Raw genomic sequence first — 27,174 nt, forward strand, 5'->3', positions numbered from 1 at the left:
TTTGTCACATGGCTTGTGGCTTACCAGTATCTTTACATCTTGCTTCTCCTGGCGGCGGCTAGCAGCGTCTCCTCTGCTCTCTGCTTTTCTCTCTCTCTCTCTTTAGAATGTCCCGCCTAACCTTATTCCTCACCATTGACCAAACAGCTTTATTTATCAACCAATCAGAGCAACACATATTCACAGCATACACAATGACATCACCCATCATTTCCCCTTTTCTTTCTATTCAAAAGGAAGGTTTTAACATAGTAAAAAGGGAAAGTGCTGTGGAATGTCAGTCTGTGTGCTGTGAATGTGTTGTTCCCATTGGTTGATAAATAAAATGCTGAATGGCCAGTAGCCAGGCAGGAAGTGTAAGCAGGATAAGCAGACAAGGAGAATTCTGGGAAGAGAAAGGCTGAGTCAGGAGTTGCCAGCCAGACACAGAGTAAGCAAGATGACAAGGCAGAACTGAGGAAAGGTACCAAGCCACATGGCTAAACATAGATAAGAATTATGGGTTAATTTAAGTGCAAGAGCTAGTCAGTAATAAGCCTGAGCTAATGGCCAAGCAGTTATAATTAATATAAACCTCTGAATGATTATTTTATAAGCAGGCTGCTGGACTGCTGCAGCTGGATGGGACACAGAAAATCTTCCAACTACAGATTTATATTACCATTCATAATAATAGCAAAATTACAGTTATGAAGTAGCAATGAATATAATTTTATGGTTGGGGGTCAGCACAACATGAGGAACTGTATTAAAGGGCTGCAGCATTAGGAAGGGTGAGAACCACTGGTCTAGCTGCTTTTCTTTTTTTGTTTTTTTTATTAATAAATTTTTTTTATTCATTTTACATACCAATCAAAGATCCCTCCTCCTACCCCTTCAGTCTCCCCCTCCCATCACACCCCTATTCCCACCTATAAGCAGGTAAGGCCTCCCATGGGGAGGTACATTTAGTGGTTGCTTTTCTAACTCCAAATAAACCCTTGCCTTCTGTGCTACATGCGATTCTATTCCTGATGCAAGGTATTTCCTCCAAGTAAAATTCTCACTTCTTTAGTATGACTTGAGCAAGGTGACAGCAGAAAGTAAGCTGATGGAACTAATTCATACTAAACTACATCCTTACTCCAATCATCTCTCTTAGTTATATTTTCATTTTTAGAAAAGAAGTTCACGAACTCGGTGAGTGTCTAAATGGTGGACTCTCTGGAAGTACATTTTAGTTTCCCTTAAGTTCTTCCCGGGCCACCCATCCCCAAAGCTTACAGGAACCATCTACCTTTCTCCATCTCCATAGTGACCAGGTCAAAGCTCTCATGTTGTATCTGTGAAGTCCAGCCAAGTATCTACCTTATAGAAAGAGAGATTTGTATCCACCCTGCCATAAAGAGATAAGACAAGCCTTCAGGTCCCCTTTGGAAGTCCGTGTATTAAACGCCAGGCAACAGTCTCTCCAGTGCTCTGATCCCATTGACGGGGAGATTATCTAGAACATCACCCACACACCCAAATGCTTGCAGGGGCCTGGCATTTGCCACAACAAATGCCTAGGTTTGAGAAGCCAGACAACTGATACCTCTCCAGGATTCTGTCTGGTATAGATTGGGGACATGGCAGAGGAAAAGAGGCGACGGCAGGAAATTCCAGAGTCTGAGTCTCTGAGCAGAACTGCAATGCTGGAAGTCCCTTCTTCATTAATCATATCCATGTAAAATCAGAGCTCCCTGGATTCCCTCCAGTGGCCTCAGCCTCCTTTGTCTCTTCTTCCACACACCCCTCTACTGTCTGCTCCCCGCCCCACCATGTCTTTACATTTCCCCAAGTCCTTAGTGAGTTCAGCTTCTGTTTGCCTCTAAAAACAAACTCTGCTAGTCCTACAGTTGATGAAGCTGGGTTTTCTATTAACACCTTAATTCTGGTGTTGGGAAGGGTGATTTTTGAGTCTTGCTACCCTTTCTTCTGGCTGTCAGTCAATGTTGAAATATTTCACCATACTACATAAGAAGTTATCCCTGGGTTAACTTACTCCTTCCAACTGGTTCTTCTCGTGAATTCTGATGTCTGTGCAGACAGATGTCCCTGTCATCACCCTAGGCTCCCAACTCTCTGAGATCATCACTTCTATGACCTTCAATTTATTTGCCTTTAGTTTTTCACTTTCATGGTTTTTTCTTGATGATTTGCATCAGCAGAGTTGATAAATTTGAAAGCTCCAACTAACTCTGCACCTTGGAATCATAGCCTTTCAAGTTTCTTCATTTCTGAACCCACTGAGTCTGGATGTAGATACTGGAATATAGACAGTATCTGCCTGAGTAACACTCCTGGTACTTTCAAGTTTTCAACTTTAAAGTGTATGTCATTTTTTTCTCATAACCTTTTCCTGTCTAACCTGGACCACTGTCAGTCACCAGAAGTACTTCCCCACAGCCTTGTAACATTTGTTTGGCTCTCCCACGCCTGTCCTTAGTCCACCAAACTTACAGCTCCTATAACAAGGTATTCTCTGCTCCTACACAAAAAGCACAGGAGGAAATCACCTGAGTGTGCTGTATCTATTCTGAGAATGTCTCTCTCCCATTACTAATGGAAAAATACCACATTACTCCTGGGATTTTAAATCACCTGCAACCATCACCACTTAAGTTGATCATCACACCTGAAACAACCTCTCCCATTACCTGGTTACCCTCTAAGATATTTGAAAAACACAGGTCAAAACAAATGTCTTATCAGTATTATTTTGCTGTGAAGATACCACGGCAACTCTTATGAAGGAAAACATTTAATTGGGACTGGCTTGCAGTTTCTGAAGTTTGGTCTATTATAATCATGGCAGGGAGCATGGCGGCATGCAGGCAGACATGGTGCTGGAGAAGGAGCTGAGAGTTCTTCATCTGGATCGATAGACAACAGGAAAAAAGAAAGAGACACTGGGCCTGGCTTGACCTTCTGAAACCTCAAAGCCCACCCCCAGTGACACACTTCCTCCAACAAGGCCACACCTACTCGAACAAGCTCACACATGTCCTAATCCTTTCAAATAATGGCACTCCCTATGAGCCTATGGGAGCCATGTTCATTTAAACCACCACACCACACTACTAGCACTCACTGAATGTATTTTTTATTTTAATTTTATAATGAAACAGATATATAAAGAAAAAATGAATGTCTCAGAGTCACTGATTAGGTGATGCTCACTAGGAACATTTATATATTTGTATGTTTAAACTATAGTTTCTTCAGGTATTGCTTTGAGATTGTCTTCAGAGTGAGGCCTGTCCAATTTGTGGAGACATATCTGTAGCAAATACAAATGTATCACAAAAATGTGATCCATGTGAAGGCAAGGGGAACAAAATGGGAGTTCTTGAATCTCCATTGTTGAGAAGGTCCATTGCTCTGTGATCAGAACATATGTCAAAAGAAAAGCTAGTGGAGTATGACAGCATGGCTGTGGATTGTGGAAGAGTATCTCCTCAGGATGTTGCCAGCCATTAGTTGGGCTAGGAAATTAGATGAACAATTCACCTGGTACAATATTTTATCCTTCAAGAAAGGCTTGGGTAAATCCAAGTGACAGGCCAAGGACATGGTCCTTTCAAATTGAGCTTATTAATTTTATAATGAAACAGATATATAAAGAAAAAATGAATGTCTCAGAGTCACTGATTAGGTGATGCTCACTAGGAACATTTATATATTTGTATGTTTAAACTATAGTTTCTTCAGGTATTGCTTTGAGATTGTCTTCAGAGTGAGGCCTGTCCAATTTGTGGAGACATATCTGTATATTCTTGCAGCTATGTTCCTATTACACCTTGTGGAATGTTCCAGTGGGGTAATGTGTCTTCATTGTATTTGCTTCTCCATAAAAGGTCTGAGATTCCCTGAAGTTGGGACCTTAGTTCAGTACTAAACTTTAGTGCCCGATCATTGTCCCTAGTATGGACAGAATGGCTAATCTTTATCATTAGCTTGACTGGAGGTCTGTGAGAATATTTTCAGAAAGGCTTAATAAGCAGCAAAGATCCATTCTGATTGTGGGTTCCACCTTCTTGAAACTGTGACTCCATCCTGAATGAAAAGGGGGAAGGCAGCTGGGGACCAGCATTGGTCTCTTTCTGCTTCCTTATTGTGGGTACAATGTGACCAGCCACCTTACACTCTGCGGCTGCCCTATAGACTGCAGCCTTAAACTGTGAGCCAAAGGAAACCTGTCCTTCTTATGTTGCATTTGTTAAGAGTTTTGTCACAACCATGGGAGAAGAAACCAGTACGGCGTTATAATTACTACTGTTTGGGGTTGTTAAAGATGAGTGAAAATAGAAAGATTGTTAGTGGAGAGTGCTGGAGTTCTGGAAATAGAGCTATACCACTTGTCAGAGGGGCTTGCCAATGCACAGATAGACTTGCCCAGTTACTCACTGTGATGTAAGTATTGATCTGATGCTATGGGTCAGAGATCAAGAGCCAGATAAGTAGGCAGCATGTCTCATTCCTTGAAGTTATAGCCATTTTTAATAAGACATTTGCATCAGTAGAAGAATTAGAAATATGTTAGATTGCTATCAGTGAGTATGCTGGGAAGCTATAAATAAATCTTCTGCAGTAGAAGCCTCCTCTCGGTGATGTTCCAGATAGCCAAAGGACTTACTTATCACCTCTCAGCTATGAAAAATGTCAAGCTGAGCTCCTTCTCAAGTAGTTCGTTGATCTTCATGCATGCAGGTTGGAGATGGATGGAGAATTCTCTCCGGCAAGCTTGCAGCTGGTCCTGTCTTCAGCTTTATTCTCATTATTTCCTTTGAGGGGAGGCTAAGTGCTGACCACTCAAGGATGGAGCAGGGAACCAATGGTGAGAAGCCTCTCTCTGGACCTCTCCAAGGATGCTTCGGTTCTTCTCATAGGTTAGTTCTCTAGGCAGTGAGTATAGTGATTGTTAGTGATTATGCATTCAAGCCAGAGGAAATTATTCTACCACTCTGGATGACTGTTGTGTTTCAGCTTCTTTTATGCATATGTCACATAAAAGAAAGTCAGGGTGTGTGAGACATTCTGTAAACATCTAGTAAACCTAGACCAGAAAGGAAGAGGCTCTGTCAGGATCACAGTGGACTTCTTTGGGTATTTTTTATTTAGATCTAAACATTAAAAACAAAACAAACACAAAAGAAGCAGCAGAACTCAAGAGTCATACTTAATACAGAAAGAAATGTAGTTCAGACCTTCCATCCCGTTTTCTTTTTTTTATCCTTTCTGCTTTTTTCCTGCTGGCCCCAGGGACACTTCCCTGATTGCTCTTCCTTATTCTTTATGTCTCTGTTTATCTAGATCACATCAGAAAATAGGATTTCTCTTTTCCTGTGCATTATCAACACTTTCTATCCCTTACACTCAACTGGGATTTGAAATTCAGTGCAATGTCTTCGGTTACCATGTCATGAAAAGTATTAACCCAAGCACAAAGGATGTGGTTGCTAACTAGTAAATCCAATCCTGCTGTTAGGGACGGAGTCACAAGATCTCTCTCTCTCTCTCTCTCTCTCTCTCTCTCTCTCTCTCTCTCTCAATGATGCAGGTGATAGCTGACATTTACTACTAGTTTAGACATATGTATGGTTCTTCTGTTTAGAAATATGATTCTTCTGTATCCTCTGCATCCCCAAACTGAGAGACCATGGCCCACCAGCCACCTGGATCAAAACTATGCCCAAGAGAATAGCTCCTTTTCGTGGTTTGTTAGATGCAATTTTGTTAGTACTTATGAAGCAGAGTACCACAGACTGTGTGGTTCAAGCTACAGGCTACAAGAATGTATTATGCCTACTTCTAGAGACAAGTCCACAATTACTGTGTCAGTTCATGTGGATTCTTGTGAGGCTTTTCCTCAACTTGCAAATGACACCTTCCTGCTGTGTCCTCAGACTGTCTTATACGTGTGTCTTCTAATTTCCTCTTTTTATGACACCAGCACGTAACATTAGAACAGTAGTTCTCAACCTGTGGGTTGTGACCCCCTTGGGGTTTAAATGGTCCTTTCATGTGGGTCACCTAAGACCATCTTCATATCAGATATTTACATTACAATTCATAACAGTAGTAAAATTATAGTTATGAAGTAGCAATGAAAATAATTTATGGTTGGAGGTCATCACAACATGACAGACTACATTAAAGGGTCACAGCATTAGAAAGGTTAAAAACCACTGCATTTAGAGGCTATCCTAATGACCTTATTTGATCTTATACCCCAACAGGCTTTATTTTCAAATCTAGTCATGTTCTTAGGTCCCTAGTTAGGACTTCAATGTGTACATTTTAATGGAGAAAGATATGGATGGAGTCAGGGAGTCAGGGGCCTTATGATTGGTCATTGCACAGAATCCACATAGGAAAGGACACAAAGGAAAGTAGTATTTGACAGAAAAAAACCCACCAAATATCTATGTTTGGTAATATGTGTACCACAGAACTCTTCAGGCAGAATGACCACTGAGTCATTTTAAAGTGAGGGGATATCATGCCTTCCTTCTTCTGAGCACCAACAGTTGGATGCTGTCCACAGGCTACCCAGCTGCCATGTGCTGATGAGCATGAAGTTCTAACTTTCTGCATCATGCAAAGTTATTATTACCTTAAACTTCAGGACACACACACACACACACACACACACACACACACACACACACATTCTCTGAACTGGTTTGTCTTTCTGGAGCTCATCTTTCTTCCTTCAAATACACAGTTTTCCAAGGGAAATAGTTCAATCCAAATCATCCATTGGAGAGAATTTCAGTTGTGACTGCAAGTAGGAAGAACCCCATGGAAACTGTTGAATTATGAAAATGTTCTGACTACTCACACAGCTGACCAATCTTTAAGACAGCCCCAGGGAGGAACTGTCATTATATATATTAACTAATGACAGCCAAAATCAAGGAAAGATTATTTGAGAAAATGATAACATAACCTTGCTTCATTTCCTTGAAAACAAGGAAAAGTATCTAACATTTGCTGTAGTCTGTTAGTTGGGAACTACGTTATTCTTCTGCCAACTTGGCATATCCATTGTGCATTAGACAGAAATATTAAAACCTCATCTGGACTCTTGGGCCTGGAGAGATGGCTCAGAGGTTAAGAGCACTGGGCGATTTTCCAGAAGATCCCATTTCAATTCCTAGGACACATATGGCCACTTACCATGGTCTGTAATTCATTTGCCTTTGAGTCATTTATTTGGCTAATGGTTGATGTGGGAGGGCCTAGCACATTGTTAAGTGTTTCCATCCCTAGGCAAGTGGTCCTGAGTTGTAAAAGAAAGCTGTCTAAGCAAGCCCTGAGGAGCAAGCCAGTAAGCAGCTCCCCTCCATTGCCTCTGCATCAGCTCCTGCCTCCACATTCCTGTCCTGTTTGAGTTCCTGTCCTGACTTCTTTCAGTGGTGAACAGTGATGTGGAAATGTAAGCCAGATAAACCCTTTCCCCTCCAAGTTGCTTTTGGTCGTGGTGTTTTATCACAGCAATAAAAACTCTAAGACAGATCTTTAGTATTCATGTAAAAAGCCAGGCCCAGCAGTCTATGACTATAATCCCAGAGTTAGGATGGGCAAAGACAGGCTCTCCAGAGTTTGCTGGCCGGCCAGCCTCAACAAAATGACAAGCTCCAGGTTCAATGAGCAAACCTGTTTCAAAAAAAAAAATATGGTGGAAAATGATAGAGGAAGATGTGTGGCATTGACTTCTGATCTCTGCATGTATATCTGTCTACACACACACTCACACACACACACACACACGGGGCGGGGAGGGGGGAGAGGGAAGGGGAAGTCAATAGTCATTCACCCCCGCAGCCATTTTCTAGAGGTAAAGACAGATATTTGCTGACAATAATATTGCAAGCATTATGAAAGAAAAAAAGCTGTTAATAAGTTTGAGGTGTTCAAGGATTCCTTCATTCATTTTCACAGTATTCCAGACCAGTACCCTGACTTGACTTGAATATATCATCAACATTAGAAAAGAACAGTCCATTAACGTGCAGTGTTAGCTGAAGTGTGCATAACTTTCTCAGCTGTATGTTGCACAGCACATTGCTCATGGGATGACTTTTGTTATGACTCATCTCTAGAACATGCATTGTAGGTCATATGTATGATAATACACATTTATTAAAACTAATACACCGTAACAGGTATTTAATCTTTCCCAATCTGAAACATCTCATTGAAGAATAATCTTGATGGAAACTGAAAATGAAAGTTCCAGCAAAGTATAAGAAAAGTGAAATGCATTCAGATTCCTACACAGAGTCAGAATCTTTCATTTTGAGCTAAAGTTGTGATTAGAAAGGACACCTGTCCTGGCAGAAATGTAATTAAATGAATAATTGAGTAGCTTTGGAAGATGCTTTCCCCTTTAATGATGGGGTAGACATGCTTCTGTCTGCAAGAGAGACAGACTCAAACATCTTTCAAATCCTGTGATTCATTGCATTAACTGTTGAGACCATTTTTTTAAAAAACTACTCCTAGCACCATCTAGTGGTGATATGGAAAAGTTCTCTTTTCTCGGCAGTCATTTTTACTAAAGCAGCTTGCTTACATAAGTCAGTTCATATGCACATATGCAGCACTCCAAGGGGTCACTTTCCTCAAAAGGACAAAGCAAGGAATTCGCCCATCTTAAGGGAGGGGGCTGTTGTGGTCTGTCTGTCTGTCTTGACCTTTTCTGTGAGGATGTAAACAGTGACAGGAATTCTAACCCATAGGGAGTCACAAGCCAGGAGTCCAGGGGAAGATGCTTCATTTATGGTTCGTTCAGCTGCTAAGCGAGTCTGGGTAAAATAGTAATTTGCCTCTCTTTTAGACTTATAAAGTGGGAACAATTTTATAGAACTGTTCCGTCTTCACACAGTTATTGTAAAAATGCTTTGTATGACAAGCTCTATTATAAATCTGTTCTTGTTGTATATAAGGTGTCTTAGTTACTGTTCTATTGCTGGGAGGAGGCACCACAACCCAGGCAACTTATAGAATAAAGCATTTAATTGGGACTGGCTGACAACATCAGGTTAGTCAATGATCATCATGGCTGGAGCACAGCAGCACACAGACAGGTGTGGTGCTGAGAGCTTACATCCTGATCCACAGGCAGGAAGAGAGACAGAAAGAGAGATACTGGCCAGGCATGGGCTTTTGAAACCTCAAAGCCCACCCCTAGTGACACACCTCCAATAGGGCCACACCCCCTAATCCTTCCCAAACAGATCCACTAACTGGGGACTAACCATTCAAACACATGAGCATATGGGGACCATTCTCATTCAAACTATCACATAAGATATTGTTTGTGTATTGTTCAAGATGCCCACAAACTGATTTGTAGAGGAAAACTGAAAAAGGCTTTCAGTTTCTTTCCACACACACATCCGTGTCACATATATGTACATATATATGAGAAAAATGGGCAATTTATTGTGACTTTAAGTTGGAGATTTAAGCACAGCCACCAAGCAGAGTTAGTAGAAATTATTATTATGAGGCTTATTTTAGAGATAATTTGGTGAAACTTTATAAGGATTCATATCCCAGGATAATTTTATAGATAAGTTACCCTAAAATAATAACATTAGGTAACATTAAATTTTTGCTTATACATCAGATACTGACTGTATCTAGTCCTTCTTTAGCCTCACATAATTATTTATGGAGTGGATACATTTGTGTTTAGATCCATATCATTCTACCATTCTATTACACTGCATTTTTAATCTGATTATAATAACCAAACTAAGGAAGCATCTATTTGGAAGAAACTATTATGTCTGGGACTAATAAATTACATTTATCTACTCATCCTGCTTTAATTATTTCATCAGCGAACATAATTAATCTCTTGATTTAGTGCTCATCAGTATCTGTGATTAAGCAGAGCAACGTGTGTTTACAGAGATCGTTTTGTTTTGTGCTGTTCCTGCTTTGATAGGAAACTCAACTGCAAGATCAGAACAGCTAGCCTTGGGAGAGCAAGGAGTCCAGTATTCACTCTGAACTAGTAAGCTCCCTTATGGAATCCCCTTCATCCTTTTCTCTGTTACCCCTTTTTTCATGTGTCTACGCTAGACTCAACTCACCAAGCTCTCACTAACTAGCTCCCTTGGACAAAAGGAAAGCCTACCATGGCGAAGTTCATACTGTAGTCACATACTTGGGCCCATGGGTGAGTCATATAAGAGACACCAGCTTCAGATCTGGGCTTCTAGAGTATAGTGGCATCACCTTACTGGGCTGCTTATAAAGATCCCAGAATCAGTTGCCTTGACATCTTTGTTTTTCTGGCTTTCATTGGAGGAGTCTATGGTGGCTTTTAGAATTAGCTGATTGTGCTGCTCAACTGGTTTGTAAAGCACAGATGTGAGAAGGTGGACTAATGTATATGAGTGGAGCCAGATTATGTTTTATAGGAAATATGTGATTTGGTGGAATTAATGGTTTGTGGAAATCATTTTTAGAGTTGGAGTTTGCTTGAACTTGATTACAAGCTGCTACAGGAAAGCAGTGTGTGAACTCAGAACCAGACTCCTTATGTGCAAATCCCATCTGGGTGAGTTTCTCACCTTCTCGTGCTTTAATTTTCTATCTAAAATAAGGGGACAATAACGTTTTTTATTTTTGTGGAGGTTTTTGTTGTTATTGCTTTCTAGACAGGATCTTACCATGTACCCCTGTCTGGCCTGAGTTCATTATATGGACTACAGTGGCCTTGAACTTGCAAGAAACTTCTTGCCCCTGCCTTCTGAATGCTGGAATTATGGACCTATATCATGCATTCCCAGCGTAGCATTTTTAGGAGGATAGACTGGGTTCATGTATTCAAATTGGAATACTTAATGTTATATTGCAGAATGAGAACATTATAGGCATTAAATACGATGTTTTTCAATAACTTGCTTAGAAGTTGGTTGGTCAGTGTTCTATTGCTGTGAAGAGACACTATGATCAAGACAACTCTAAAAGAAAGCATTTAATTGGGGACTTGCTTACAGTTTCAGAGTGTTAGTCTATTATCATCATGACAGCACTCATGACCCTGGAGAAGTAGCTGAGAGCTACATCCTGTTCCACAAGCAGATAGAGTGGAGTGGGCTTTTGAAACCTCACAGCTCACCCCCCTCCCCAACGACACATTTCCTCCAACAAGGCCACACCTCCTAATCCTTCTAGTCCTCTCAAACAGTTCCACTCCCTGGTGTCTAAGCATTCAAACAAATGAGCCTTTGGGGGCAAGTCTTATTGAAACTACCACAGTGGTCTAGTTTTATTCCCCTTGCTATCATAAAAATTTTTGATAAAAATAAAAAATTTCTATGCTGTTGATCAAAAGCAGCACATGGGAGGAGAAGGTTTATTTGGCTTACAATTCAAGGTTACAGTTCATATTGTGGGGAAGTCAAGTCAGGAACTTAAACATCACATTCACAGTTGAGAGTGAGAGAATAAACCCATGGGTCTTTGCATATTATTTTTGCTTACCTGCTTGCTTGCTTGCAGTGTTTCTCAACCTATGGGTCATGACCCCCTTGCCAAATCTCTGTCTCCAAAAATATTTACATTACGATTCATAACAGTAGCAAAATTGCAGTTATAAAGTAGCAACAAAAATAATTTTATAGTTGGGGTCACCACAACTTGAACTGTATTAAAGGGCTATAGCATTAGGAAGCTTGAGAACCACTGCCTTAGAAAGAAGTAGTCAATGGAATATAAAACATGGTATCGAAAGCTGCCCTTTTCTTTTATGTCATCCTGCTCTGTGGTACTTCGCTTGCTACCCACTCATTTTAACTTAAGGATGATTCCTTGCTGGTAGACGTCACTCACAGCTCTTCAAGTCAAGCCCACACTCATTGGCGTGCTAGTGGAATAGACTCATTCCACACACTCCACTACTCATTAAACAACGACCAGATGGCATCTCACCATCTCTCCTTGACTGTAGACTGCAAAGAGGGGAGGGGAAGTTGGGAAATAGGTGCCCCCCCCTCACTTCTCTCTCCTCTACTCTCCTCTCCTCTCCTCTTCTCTTCTCTTTCCCCCCTTTTTGAGGTTAGAATTAGGTACGCTTAATACCATTGAATTTTAACAGTGTCACAACTGCACCTGAAATTTTTCTTTAGAACAGAGTTGAGATACACGGCTCTATTTATCTTTCATATATGAAGCCATCACTATTTATGACCCAGTGTTCCAAATATTGCAGACACAGGAATGTTTACTCTGACTCTAAATAGAATTACTAAGAAGAGGAGAAAGATGGTGTGTTTAAGTAAACTGGATCTGTTCATTCATCTTCTGTTCCATGTTTTGCAAACGTTTCAGTTTCTTTATCTTTCCTCTCCACCCAGCGTGGGTCAGTCAACAGCCACTTTTAGAACCGTGTTGTGTCATTTAAGGGAAAAGAACTTACAACTATATTCATAGCAGGCTATAAAATGCAAGGCACAACCCACAAAAAGATATTTAAAAGTTTCCAATTACACAATGTATTGTTAAGTCCACATAGACCAAGAGTGAAAGGGTACAATGCCAAGATGCCAAGATCCTAATTAAGGGAACTGTTACCTGTTGGACAGATTTTAATAGGGGCGTTTACTGTGTGGGAGCCATTGAAACAACATTTTAAACTGTTGGCGGGTGAAAACCCTTCATCATTGGCTCACAGTTGAAAGCAGAACTGGAAAGCAAGAAACCTCTAGTGTTTCAAATCAATTTAAAAGAAAAATCTAGTCAGAAATACATGCCTTAATGTCAGACTCCCAGGACAAAAGTTTACTAAGAAGTTTTATAAGTGATTTTGGAAAGAAAAGTTAGATTGAGGGATGGACAAAATGCCAAGTAAAGAGTCACCCTCTGAGAGAAACCAGCAGCAGCCCCAGCCACAGTTCTCAACCTGGGGGTTGGGACCCTTCAAGGATCGAATGACCCTTTCATAGGAGTCACCCAAAATCATCCGAAAACACAGATATTTGCATTATGATTCATAACAGTAGCAAAATTACAGTTGTGAAGTAGCAACAAAAATAATTTTATGGTTGGGGGTCAGCACAACATGAGGAACTGTATTAAAGGGTCACAGTATTAGGAAGGTTCAGAACCACCGGGAGGCTGGGCAAGTAACTCTGAAGCAATGTCAAGAACCTGAACTGCAGATCATCTGATGGATAGTGGTGGCCGAGAACTTCTGTCACTTTTCACTCTACATCCATGAAATGGAATGAGCATGCTTGTATGTTAGAATCCTTACAGAAACTTCATGTGCTTTTTTTTTTTTTTTCTAAACCCAATTTTGCTGGCCTGCTAGTGACCCTCAACTCTTCTTGGGAAGAACACTCCAAGCCCACTTAGGCTATGGAACTTGACTCTAGCCACAGGCGACTGAGCCAGTGTGGCAGGGCAGCCAGGCCAAAATTACCCTTTGAGAAAGCTGAGCAGCGTGTTGATTAGGCAAGGAAAGTAAAACAGTCGCTACAACATCACCTCTAGTTCCAAAGGCATTGTGGAGTAGTTGGATTTTTAAAATCGTTTATCTTTGCAAGGTGGTAGTGTTGAAGAAAAAAATGATTCAAAAGGCAGACTTAATATTACTCAACCCACAACATTTATTCGTTAATTGATTGATTAACTGATTGATTGACTTAGGGGAGGGGCAAGCTGTGGTACACATGTGGAGGTCAGAGGACAACCCAGTGGAGTTAATGCTCTTCAACTTTGCAGGTTCCAAGGACTGAACCCAGGTCTTTCTACTTGGTATCAAGCACCTTTCCGTACTGAACTGTCTCAATGGCCCTCATCACAACAACACAAATTTCTGCCAAATTCTTCATTTGTGAACCTCTTATTTTCTAGCTAGCTTCCTCTAGTTCACCAAAGCACTGTTTTCCCACTCACTCTCTTCAGTGGACTTTTGTCCACTCTTTCCTTGCCAGCTCACCTTTAGAGTAATCGATTTGTTTTTTGTTCATTAAGCCAAGAATGCACAATAAAGGTTTAGCTTGCAAATCAGCATGATTCCTTCATTAGACGAGGGAGGAAAAGAAGAAAACTCCCACTTTTTTTTGTTTTTGTTTTTTCTTTGCTACCTGTTATCTTGAATTCTTTCTGTTACTTCTAAACAGAGAAATGTCAAGAATCTGTTGGTCAGAATCTATTGGGACCAAAAATAATGTTGAATGGTTTTCTGATGACTGGGGCTACTGGACTTTTAAATCAGTGACTGTACAACCCTAACTTATTGAAGATGCCTGGAACAATATTGAGTGCCACAAGTATTTTCTTTAAGATACTTAATGTATTTAAAAATAAATAGCAAAATACAAATGGCCTTTTACTATCAGCTTTTTCTCAGTAATCCAAGTAGCAGTTTAAAACAAGGAAAGTTCACGTCTGGGGTTGCTATACAGGGGTGTTCCAGTTTGCTTTATTTTCTGTTGCTATGGAAACTACAGTGACCAAAGACAGCTTAGGAAAGAAAAGGGTTCACATAGCTTACACTTCCGGTCACAGTCCATCAATGAGGGAAGTCAGGACAGGAACTCAAGCAGAAACCTGGAGGTAGGAATTGAAGCAAGACCATGGGCAAAAGCTGCTACTCGCTTGTTCCTTTACTGTGCTCATCTACATTTCTTAAAAAAAAAAAAAAGCCTACACCCACCTGCCTAGGAATGGTACAGCCTGTGAGCTGGACCCTCTTACATCCCTTAGCAATCAAGACACTGCCCCACTTACAAGCCAGTCTGATCAAGGCAGTTCTTCAGTTGAAGTTCTCTCTTCCCCAAAGACTCTGGCTTGTGTCAAGTTGACAGTGGAAAAGTAGCACAAGGGACATGCAAATATGCAGTGTTTCCTGGAATCCTAGCTGCTCAGGAGGCCGAGGAGGAAGGAAGATCATAACGTCCAGGTTAACCTGTGCTACAGGGGGAGTCTAAGGCCGGTTTAAGCAACTTAGTAAGACCTTGTCTCAAAATAAAAAGTGAAAAAGAAGGCTGGGGTGTAGTTCAGTTATAGAGTGTTTGACAAGCATGCAAGGGACCCCAGGACCACAAAAGACAAACTAAGCCTGAAAGCCAGGCTTTAGATGTGCCAACTCTATGGATATTGATTCCAAAACTACATATACATATATTACAATTAAGTGTAATATATGTATATTATATATTATACATATGTATATATAATATACATATATTATAAATCAGTATAAATACTATCTTGCCAGTACAAGAGATGAAAAGTTTCTGAGGAAGATTTGAAAAGCAGCCTTGGAGAGATAGTTATTTGAACTTCATTACTTAGCTTAATTCCTTATGGAATCAGAGGTTACAATTCAGATTAGCAAGGAAAGACTTTGGATTTCTGGACTGCCTAATTATCACCTTTTTAGGAGCAGCTACCTCTACTTTTGGATCACTGAATTTAGTTAATTCTTTAGTGATTTACAAGACACAAAATAGCAGAAGTGCTAGGCTAATAATGATCCTTTTCACTAGCTATGGTTGAAAACTAAGACCCCATTTCTGGAAGTCAGGCTAGGGTGTAGCTGGCTTCTGTCTCATGTCCTCCTCTCTTAGGTCTGTTAGAAACGACCCGTTTTCCAATGGTAAACAGTCCAACCTGACCCCTGCAGATTCCAGTCACACCGCTGGTTGATTGCCCGGAAGGAACCTCAGGATAAGATAGTTCAGTAATTCTGTGTTTGTTTGCCTTCCTGGAGTGCTCCCATGCTAGTGGCCTATTTCTAGTGGCCAAGTCTCTACTGCCCAGGAGACTTCATTGAGCCAACTGTTGCGAGTTTCTGCATCTTCTATATTTTTATCTTATCCTGGGATTTATAAATTATGAAAATCTTGATACCATTAAAAACTTGGCTCTAATATAATACCTTTATTTGCAAACAACATATAGAGAAGCAACTTAATAGTGACACTGTAACTAAAATATGATGTAAAAACGACAGTGAAATGCCCTGTGGATTTGCCATTCAAGACCATGTTAATGCCTGGCTTCATTCAAATAGCAACCATTATCCCCAATGTTTGTATCATATACTTAAATTATGATTGACTACACTACACTTCAAAAGAATTTATAGTTACTGTTGAAGATTCTAGTAATCCATTAATTATTCTGATGCAATTAAATCAGTACTGTTTCATGGTTTATTCCAGAAAATGTGTCCTGAGGGAAATGGTTTGCTTTAATAAAGTGATTAACTTCTTTTAGAGCAGGTGGATTTAGGCATCTACTTTATTGTCATATTTATTGGACTCTTATGTATTAATATTTGTTGGAAGCTGTGTTTCAAATTGTTATTAATGATGCTCATTAATTTATACTAAATTATTCATCTTGGGCCTTGCTGGAGTAGTCAAGCATTTTCCTTTTTAAAAAATTTCTTGTCCCCTGGAAAATTCATGTAGAAAAACATCAAAGGAAAATTAAGCTGCCATAAAGTAATAAAACAATCTTTCATGCTGTTTGGTCATTGCAGTGAAATCATAGGGCAAGAAAATTGAAGTGGTAGTCTAGACACAGCTTTTATTACCAAGGAAAATGAGTGGAATTCAAGGTTCTTATGTTGTCATGGTCAAAACATAGAGGAGTCCATGGGGAAAATTAGTTTTGTAGAACTGTGTGACTTTGACACTTCCACTGAAAAAGATCTGAATGAAGGGCACTTACAGCTTGCATTTGCTGAACGCTTGATAGGCATGTGATTGATGGATTGGTAAGTTGGTGGGGATTTTGTACAATGTCTACTCCTTCAGAGCGCATTGCTATGTCATTGAGCTGGTCATTTTTACAGGTCAAACTGTGTCTCCACTTACCTCAGGACATGGATTACATCTCATTCCCTGTAACAGAGTGCATGCTCTGCTTTTTCCTCCCCACACAGTGTGATATTAAAGTTTTGTATGGTGTGTATTTGTGGTATGGCATGCCCTTTTCTGATAACATCACATGGAAGACATCTGAGGCTGTCAAGAGGAAGTTATGGTGGCCATCACACACACAGTGATGCAGTTGATTTCAGATCATGAGAAATTACCTGTGAGTTGCCCTAATGAGACCAGAAATATGTCCTAATAATACCTTTGTTTGTTTGCTATATTCATTCCTTCAAAGACCCTTTGGACAATGCTATTTTCATAAAACGAAAATGAGGATTTGTTAAGGACTCGGTGCATTTGGAGTGTACAAAATCCCAGGAACAACCTGCAGTTGTCTAGGAAGCTTTGCTATGAACCCACTTAGAAGTTACTTCCGTTGAGATCTGTGTTGTTTGCAGGGATGTTTTCTTTGAACGAAGTACAGAGAAGTAAACTCAGATATGATAAGAGGTCAGTTCTAACCTTACTCCATTCATGATCTAACACAGGATTAGAACCTAATAGAAAATTCCTTTAAATAAGTTAAACAGGACAGTAAATGAACTCCTTCCTTGCTTAGGACCACAGGAGGCTAAACCTTACTGAGGAAAGAACAGGGTGCACATCTTCATGATCTACTCATGAGTATCAGTTGATTGCATGCAGTTGTTTTTTTTATATGTACTTCCCATTTTGCTGTTATGATGCTAAGGGCAGATGATAGATGATTAAGACTCACATGAGTCCTGAGAGATGGCTCAGCAGTTCAGAGTGCTTGCTGTTCTCGAACAGGACTGAAATTCAGTTCCCAAGAACCCATGTTGACCAGCTTAAAATATCCTGTAACTTGTGGAGTCCAAATTACTCAGGGTCAGAGAATCTGAGCTTGCTTTACCCAGCAGGGATGCATAAGGAGATTATTTGAAGGAAGTACAGAGAAGTAAACTCAGATATGATAAGAGGTCAGTTCTAACCTTACTCCATTCATGATCTAACACAGGATTAGAACCTAATAGAAAATTCCTTTAAATAAATTAAACAGGACAGTAAATGAACTCCTTCCTTGCTTAGGACCACAGGAGGCTGTGGGAGACCAGCTCCAACCTGCTCTTACCTATGGAAGGGTTCTTGGGAGAAGGAGAGACTCACTCATGTGAGTCTTAATCATCTATCATCTGCCCTTAGCATCATAACAGCAAGATGGGAAGTACATATAACAAAAACAACTGCATACCAAGTGTTTGGAAGGGTCTACACTTGGCTGTATGGTGTGCTTTGGTCTTGCAAGGGAGAGAGAGGTCTTTTGCCTCTCCCCTTGGCATATTATAAAAACCCCTTTTGAATAAAGCTCTGGGTTGTTGGGTATTGACCCAGGCCCTGCCAAAGCTATCCTGTGTCTCTGTCTTTCTCCTCATCATTTAGGTCTATCTTTCCATCTGTTATTTTCTCATTCCTCTCTCCTTCTCCCAAGAACCCTTCCATAGGTAAGAGCAGGTTGGAGCTGGTCTCCCACAGGCTCCTATAGTAACTCCAACTCCAGGGGATCCAGTGACCCCTTCTGGTTTCTGTGGGCACCTGCAAACAACACATGAATGCTTATCACGTACATATAAATAAATAAGTAAATAAATAAATAATCAAACCTGGGGATGATGGCACATGCCTCTAATCCCAGCACTTGAGAGGCAGAGGCAGGGAGATCTCTGAGTTTGAGGCCAGCCTAGTCTATATATTGAGTTTGGGGATAGCCAGCATTGTAGCGAGACCTCAAAAAAATAAAAACAAGCAAATAAAATAATCACATGAAAGAGTTAACAGATTGGCCTTTGACTGATAGTGACCAGTAATGGAAAGCATCTGAGTATAGAATAAGATAGAAAGAAATAATATTTTAGCTGTACTTTGTGGTTTTCAAAGTTAGAGATTTCTAAGATTTTTGGGAACAATAATTTCTCACCAATGTAGCTATTTATTATGTTTTTAAATACTCGGTGTGTGTGTGTGTGTGTGTGTGTGTGTGTGTGTGTGTGTGTGTGTGTGTGAGTTATGTGAATGTGAGTGTGGATGCAGTTCCTGTAGAGGCCAAGGCATTTCGTACCCTTCGATAAGGAGTTATAGGCAGTTGTGAACCTCCTGATATTGGTGCTAAGAGCTGAACTCATGTTGTCTGCAAGAGAAGTTCCAGCTCTTAACTGCTGACTCAGCTCTTCAGTCCCAGTTTAGTGATTTTTGAGCATTTACTATATGCAAATTCTGTGCAAAGCACTTTAAGGGAATTTTGTATTTAATTATGTTGCCATTCCGGTAAGTAGATCATTTTTATTACTACTTTTAAAAAGTGATTTTTATTTTATTTTGCATATGAGTATTTTGCCTGTATGTATATACACGAGCTATGTATGTGCCTGGTGCCTGTGGAAGTCAGAAGAAGGCATTGCATTCCCTGGTATGGAGGTACAGCAGTTGAGGGCAACCTTGCGGATGCTGGAAATTGAACCTGGGTCCTCTGCAAGAGTACCTAGTTCTCTTAACCTCTCATCCATCTCCCCAAACTCCTATTGTTATTTTTTGATAAAGACACTGAACTTAGAAAGGCTAAGGAATTGAATCTTAACCACACCAATTAATTCATTAACAAACACTATTTTAAAAATATAATTTGTAATCTTATTTGTAAAAATTGTTTGGAATTATTGGTTAGTGACAACTCACTAACATGTTGGACAAATAGGAATATGCATGTTGATTGGCTTCACTTATGTCTTCTCAGCCCTAAGGTCCATCTGTTTGATAAAATGTGAAACTTTAGTCCTAAGTTAAGCCCATCCATGGTATCCCTGTGTATAACCTCCCTCTCAGCCATCTGCAAATGACTCTTTCTGTAACTTCCTGTGATCTCTGTGGAGTGCATAGTTCTTTACTGTTAGTACACTGCTTGGCCTTAGATATCTGGTCTCTGAGTTGTTGACCTTTGTCCCCTTAGTGAGGCTGCCTGGGTGCTGTTTTTGCAGCACCTTGGTATAGATAACATACATCCCAATCTTAGAAAGTCCACATTGCAGTAGAGAAGTAAAACCATGCTCTCCATTTTAAACGTATCTCTTAAGTCCGGGCAATAGCAGGTTAGTAGCATACAACTTATGTAAAGCTTTCCAGATACTGGCTTGCTTATTCTCTTATCGTTTCTGTGTTTCTTTTTCATCCCATCTTATTTAGGGCTTCTATGGCTGTAATGAAACAGCATGATCAAAACGCAAGTTGGGGAGGAAAGGGATTATTTGGCTTATACTTCTAGATCATAGTCCATCATTGGAGGAAGTCAGAACAGAAACTCAACCAGGGCTGGAACCTGGAGGCAGGAGCTGACGCAGAGGCCATGGAGGGGAGCTGCTTACATCCTTGGAACCAGCAGCCCAGGGATGGCATCATCCACCATGGGGCACTTCTTCATTGATCACTAATTGAGATAATGCGTTACAGCTGGATCTCATGGAGGCATTCCCTCAGCTGAGGCTCCTTCCTCTCTGATGACTCTAGCTTGTCTCAAGTTGACACACAAAAACAGCCAATACATCCCCTATGACCAATCCATACATGTCTGCTGGTTTGAGTAAGAAGAAACTTTAGTTCACTTATTAAGCATATATTTATTTGATCCTATATTTAGTGCCAGCCTGTGTCTAGCAGTAGACAGACAATGGAGGAAGAATGTATAAACAAGCAAACTAAGACAAGAGAGCCCCTGCCCCTGTAGAGCTTCTAGTTCTGTGAAGTGAGACTACCTTCCCTGCACAGAAGCCCTCCGCTCTAATGGCAAATGACTTGCTCATTTTATGAACTCGACCCACCTGTGGATGTGGATGTGTCCCTTACTCTTTTCTACTCTGCTGAAGAGCTGAAAGGATAGCTAATATTCCTCAAGTACCTTTTTAGGGGGTGGTGGCTAAAGACGGTTCATCTGTACTCTCTTTCCCATAAGGCCATTGGGCCTCACGCAAACAGAAGCACAGCTGGTTGGTCCTATGACACGCTCATGATTAATGTAATACATTAACTTCACAGCAAGATGGCATTTCTGTTTTGGCCAATGGGCTCTCATCACTTAACTTCCCCTTAAGTCACATTTACCATGTCTCAAGAATGGCAACTTGGTATCCCACATCAAGAAAACTAAACTTGTAAATGACCCTAATTATCTAGTTACCCATTCAGCAAACATTTGTTCTGTATTCACCATGCTTTGTGGCTGTGATTTTTCATCATCATTCAAAGACTGGAACAGATTGAGAAGTGAAGATGTTTCTTGACTTATAGAAGACTTGGACTGTGTCTCCATTGCTTTCAAGGAAGATGCCAAACACTTATGAGTGATTTCAGGGTCACCCCTTTCTTATCCATAGGCATTCAAACTATAGGTACTTTCTCTTGCAGATAGTATGATTATATGCTCTTGCTACAATGCTAGTCTTTATTTTTATTTTAATATATTTATTCTTTGATATTTGTACATGTTCATACAATGTATTTTAATCATACTCCCTCCACTTCTCCTGGATTTACTTTCAGTCCCCGAACTTCCAACTACCACTCTGTCCAACCCGTGTTGCCCATAAACCCACGAGTTCGGGGCTACCCACTAGAGCATGGTAGACCTATCTGGGCCACACTTAAGGAAAACCAGCTCTCCTTCCCCTAGCATCCATCAACTATTAATTGCCCCTTGATTGGGGGTAGAGGCTCATGGGGCCTCCAGCATTCATGTTGGAATCAGCATTCCTGGAATGACTGAATGAACCAAATGACTTGAAATTGCACAGGTCTTATGCAGGGAACCATATGAGTACAGCAGTCCTATCGTGATCAGAAGATACCATTTTCCCCAGGTCTTCCCTGACCTCTGACTCTTAGGATCTTTCTGTCTACTCTTCCACAACGTTCCCTGAGCCTAAGCACTCAATCTTACCTGATTATACATTCTCAGTTTTTATCCAGTAGGTCCCAAGATATAGTGAAAGAAGCATTGGGTTTACCATTGTGCTATTGCTGATATTTGACCAATATTCGACTGTTTTTGACCCAATAAAGGGCAATTTCATATGGTTCAGTTGAAGCCATCACCTGCTCTCCTATGTAAATCAAGACACAATTTCTCTTCTTTCATTCTTTTCCTATATGTGAACCCAGGTACATATGGCTGAGCAGACTGGGGACATGGCTCCTTTTTTCCAAGTGTGGTATTTGCATTGGATCATCTCCATTTGCCCCTGCAGCTCACTCTAGGCCTTTCTCCTGAAGACTGTCTGTTCCAGCCTACTTTAGTGTGATTTACTTGGCCGTGGGTGCTAGCTAGAGCTCAGGATCAGGGGAGAAAATTTGTTGCCTATCTTTCTTGCCTTGGAAATATCTGTGCCCTATATCAGTAGTCTTTGCTTGGGGACTGCAGTAGAAATTATTCCTAGCTACAACTTCAGCTTCTGCATTTCTGAAGTCATATTTGTGATGCATGTGAGTTTTTAGGTTGTATTTTCATAGTTAAGTTAAGCATTATGACTTGTCAATGCCCTAAGGCAGGAGCAGCAACTAATATTCTTCTAACTATACTTATTTGTACTTCTAATCTCAAATCATTATTAATTGCTAATCAAAGACTTTTATCTTCACTGTAAATTTAAAATACAAAACACTATATTTAGTTTCTTAATAAGAAATGCAAGACAACATCCAAACATTTGTGAAACATAATTATACTTTTGCTATTACTTTCATATTAATTACTAGCTTTGGGGAAAAGCATTAAATCAAATACACCAGAAAATCGGCAGCTAATTTTTTCCAGTACATGTGTTTTCCAGTGTTTTAGTCTTTACCTGTGCTGTACATAATTACACACTAGACAGAGCAGGAGGAATTAATAACCAAAGGAAGTTTGTTTTTTATTTCATTGGGGTAACATTTTGGCTTGTAACCACAGGTTGATCATCTCATTGCTAACTGGAGCACCTGGTGTGGGTCAACACTGTGTTTTAGTATTGTGAAGAGTTTAGACAACTCATGGGAATCACATTCTAGACTCTAGAAGACTCCTAGCCAGTGTCACAAGCCCAGTACTGATTGACAAGAACAAAAATCCAAAGCCGGGTCCCTTACTTCTGCCTCAGTATTCTTATTCATGTAACAGCACCCCAGTCAGCAGGCACTGGGACACGTTCTACCAGACATTAAAAGGCATGAGGAAGGCAGTCTTGGTGCACACCTAACAGATGCTCCAGTTTGACTCCAGGTGACTGGCATGCTTACAGGCTTTGGTGCTCTCTGCAACAAGCTAAGAGTAGGCAGTAAATAAAAGCACAGCAGGACTCACTAGATAGTATTCTACTTCTGAATCTAATATTCACTCTGTCTTCATACTGTGGTCAAGAAAACCTAATGGATGCATGCTAGGCACTGCACATTTAATTGCTTCTGAAATATTGCCACTATCCAATGCCAATGACTTAGGGAGTTATTTGGAATACTACCCATGTGACAGGGTCTCAATTCCTTCAAAAAAAACAGAAGCTACTTTCAGCATTACTATGAGGAGAATTCTAGGCTTTCTGAATGTGTCTAGAGATTAGGAGGGAGGTGGGTAATCCAGGGAGGGAGCGAGTTGACAGACTTATTGTAAGAACCTTGGATGGATATGTCCAATAAAAGATCTAAGAAGATACCTCCCCACAAATATTCAATTCTATTATATAACTTAGGATAATTAAAAATGTCCACAATCATTTATAACATTTCCATGAAATACAACTGCATTTTCTACATATTAATGAAGTTTATGTCTGTTCCTTTTCCCCCATACTCAAATAAAATAGGAGGCAATTTAGATATCAAGGTGTAGCTAATTACAAACGTTTTGTTGTTGTTTGTTTTTTGGTGGGGGGAATCATAAAATGTAACTATCAGCAAGTCTGAAATAATGTAGTGGAAGCCTGGAGTTTATCAACTTATGTATAAATATAAATTACTATAAACTTCATTTACTCAGTATTAAATTCCATTGTCCCATCACAATTTTAGGGATTAATGGAAAACCCTTATCATTCTTGTCAATTCTCACATCAACTCTTCCAGCATCATTCCAGCTCCAATGTTGTATGATATTTTGTGTTCTATCAAATAAAGCGTGCCTGGAGATCAGAGGGCAGAGCTATTCACTAGTTAACCACAGAGGCCAGGTGGAGGTGGTAGAGGCTCACACCTTTGATCCCAGCACTTGGGAGGCTCACACCTTTGATCACAGCACTTGGGAGTCTCAAGCCTTTAATCCCAGCACAATAGGGAGGTGGAGACAGGAATGTGAAGCAGGTGGAGACAGGATTACGGTCCCCATTTGGTCTGAGCATCCGGAGAGGTAAGAAGTCACTAGTGGCTGCTCCGTTTCTCTGATCTTTTAGGTTATTAACCTGATATTTGACTCCTGTTTTTTATTGATAAGACTAATTAGGATCACACTTCACTCCAATACTTGAAGTAAACCAGAAAAGGGGGACAAAGTTCTTTGCTCTTTTCTTTCTCTATCTTTTTCTTCTGGTACTATTGAGATATTAGCCCAGTAAAAATAGGCTGTGTCTAGCATCTCCAAAGTCAGCTGTGATTAGACTTCAAATACTGGGCTTCTTGTGGCTGGGGACGTCGGAGTCAATGACACTGTCTCATATCACATTAAGGAAAGTTACAAATAAGCTCTTTGCAGAGATACAATTTTCCCTAGTAATAACTTCTGACAAATATGTATATTTAGTGAAATTTTAATTGAGAACATTTCCTTGCCTTTTACAAGGTTGAAGGATTTAGTCAGCATTTTATTTTTCCCCCTCCATAGGAGATGATTGCACCCAAGGTCATGTACATGCTGACTTCATGCTCTACCACGAGGCTATATACCTGGCTCCTGTCTCAATCTTTTCACAATTGTGATTTCCAGGCCAGGGAGATGGCTCAGTAGATAAGGGCACTCGCTTGCAAGCCTGGCTACCTGAGTTCAGTCCCCGGGACCCACACACATGGTGGAAAAACAGCTCCCATAAGTTGTTCTCTGACCGCCACACACATCATGGCGCACACACAAACACAATGACAAAATTCAAGGTTGTGATTTCCAAGGAAAGAGATGGTCTCCTATGGCTTTTCAATCGTCAACTTCAAAACCAAAGCAATTTGAATAATTCCAATTCCATTGTTATAACACATGGAACTTCATTACTAGGGAAGCCTTACTAATAGGTTATCAGGACTTCTTTGCACAAAGTCACACTGTGCTAAATAATGAGACATGGGAATATATCAAACAGCTCCACTTCTGTGACTTTTACTTAAGAGTGTAATGTTTTAAATTAGACTATGTTAGTATTGATGGAATTGCACAAAAGGAAAAGCAATATAAAGGCTTTATTCCATTTTGAGAGCTGGATAAATTATTTGACTCAAAAATTGTGACCTGGGAGTAAAACAACAACTCCCCTACACTCTTGGATAGAGTGGAAATTAGGATAAGTGTTTTAAAAAGCAATTTGATAATGCCTAACAAATTTACAATGCATTTATCCATTAACTTGGTAATTTTGCATGCCTAGAAGAATTTGGATAAGCTTATACAGGTGCACCAAAATAGTTGTATGAGAATGTTCATCACAATGTTGTTAAAATTACAAAGGAAAAATATTTCAACAATAAGTGCACAGTAGAGAAGAATATCCTAATTAATCATATATATTATTTAAGGGAATACTATAAGCCACTGAGAAGTGTGTATGAGTAATTCTATATAAAATTGAGAAATAAACCAGGCATAGGCCATTAGGATGTCTCTGCTGTATAATTTAAAAAAACAAATACCTAAATATATACATTAGTATAGGAACACTGGTATTTATCTCAGTTGTATTCATTTATGTTTTAGAATAAATAAAATGCTTCTGACCTCCTGTGCTTCTGTGGATTTCAACAGTTGGTGTCACTTTTGATGGCAGAAGCCATTTTTAAAAATATATATTTTGTAGCTTTCTGTAACTTCCAGGAATTCTTACTAAGTTTATCTAATGTTTTCTCTTTTTAAACATATTGGTATAACTGTTCTGAAGTAAGACATTGTTGCTGTCCTTCATTTGTGTAACTAAAACCTTTCTGAAATAGTTTAGGACCCTTGTGAAGTTTTCAAGGCATAACCTACTTAAGTATATGAAGCAATGCATTGTCAGGAAATCCACTTGTTTTCTGAGTGCTATTCACTCCACAAACAGCTCATACAGCTACCTTTCCATTAGTGTCAGAGCGTCCCTTAGCAGTGTGGATAGAGGTCAGCTTGGGGTTGGATGGTTAGAAATATGGTATCTGCCTTCCTTTCTGAGCAAGAAAATTGAGAACCAATTATTACAGTTGTTTTCCTTCCTGGTCTGTGGTTAAAAAAAAACAAAAACAAACCAAAAACAAAAACAAAAGACTCCAAAACAAAAACCTCTCTGACCATGCATTCTTTTTTTTATTGATTAGATTATTTATTTATTTTACATCCCAATCTCAATTTCCCCTCCCTTCTCTCCTCTCATTCCCTCCTAGGTCTGTGGGCCATCCAGCCTCTGGGTCCTAGCACTCTAGGCAGTGGTAGGAATGGGCTCACTCTCACGGAATGAGTCTCAGAAAGGGGCAGGCCTCCCATGGATATCAACCAAACATGGCATACCAAGTTGTGATAGGACTAACCACCTCCCCTTGTATCAAGGCTGGGCAAGGCAACCCAGTATGAGGCATAGGTACCCCAAAGCCAGCCAAAGCATTAGGGACAGCCCCCTGCTCCCACTGTTAGGAGTCTCACAAGTGGACCAAGCTACACAACTGTCACATATATGTAGAGGGACTAGGTTGGTCCCATGCAGGTTCCTTGGTTGTTGGTTCAGTCTCTGTGAGCTCCTATGAGCCAGCTTAGTTGATTCTGAGGGTTTTCTTATAACGTCCTTGACCCCTCTGGCTCCTGTAATCCTTCCTCCCTCTCTTCAGCAGAATTCCCTGGGCTCAGCCTAATGTTTGGCTGTGGGTCTCTGTATCTGTTGCTATCAGTGATTGGATGAACCCTGTCTGGTACCAACTGGGTAGGCCCAAATCTATGCATATAGCAGAATATTGTTAGGCATCATTCCATTGACATTTTTTTTCTCCAGGCCTGTTTGGTTCTATCCTAGGTCTCTGGGCCATCCAGCCTCTGGGT

General features: G+C 40.2%; 1 protein-coding gene across 3 annotated transcripts in view; it reads left to right on the forward strand.

The window, feature by feature from the left end:
• Cped1 (cadherin like and PC-esterase domain containing 1) overlaps positions 1-27,174 on the forward strand; it is a 274,567-nt gene that overhangs the window by 77,958 nt on the left and 169,435 nt on the right. The gene's annotated exons all lie outside the window — the stretch shown is intronic.

This window comes from Peromyscus californicus, unplaced genomic scaffold (genome assembly GCF_007827085.1).
Source record: "Peromyscus californicus insignis strain IS unplaced genomic scaffold, ASM782708v3 Scaffold_6__1_contigs__length_162567912, whole genome shotgun sequence".
Taxonomy (NCBI): domain Eukaryota; kingdom Metazoa; phylum Chordata; class Mammalia; order Rodentia; family Cricetidae; genus Peromyscus; species Peromyscus californicus.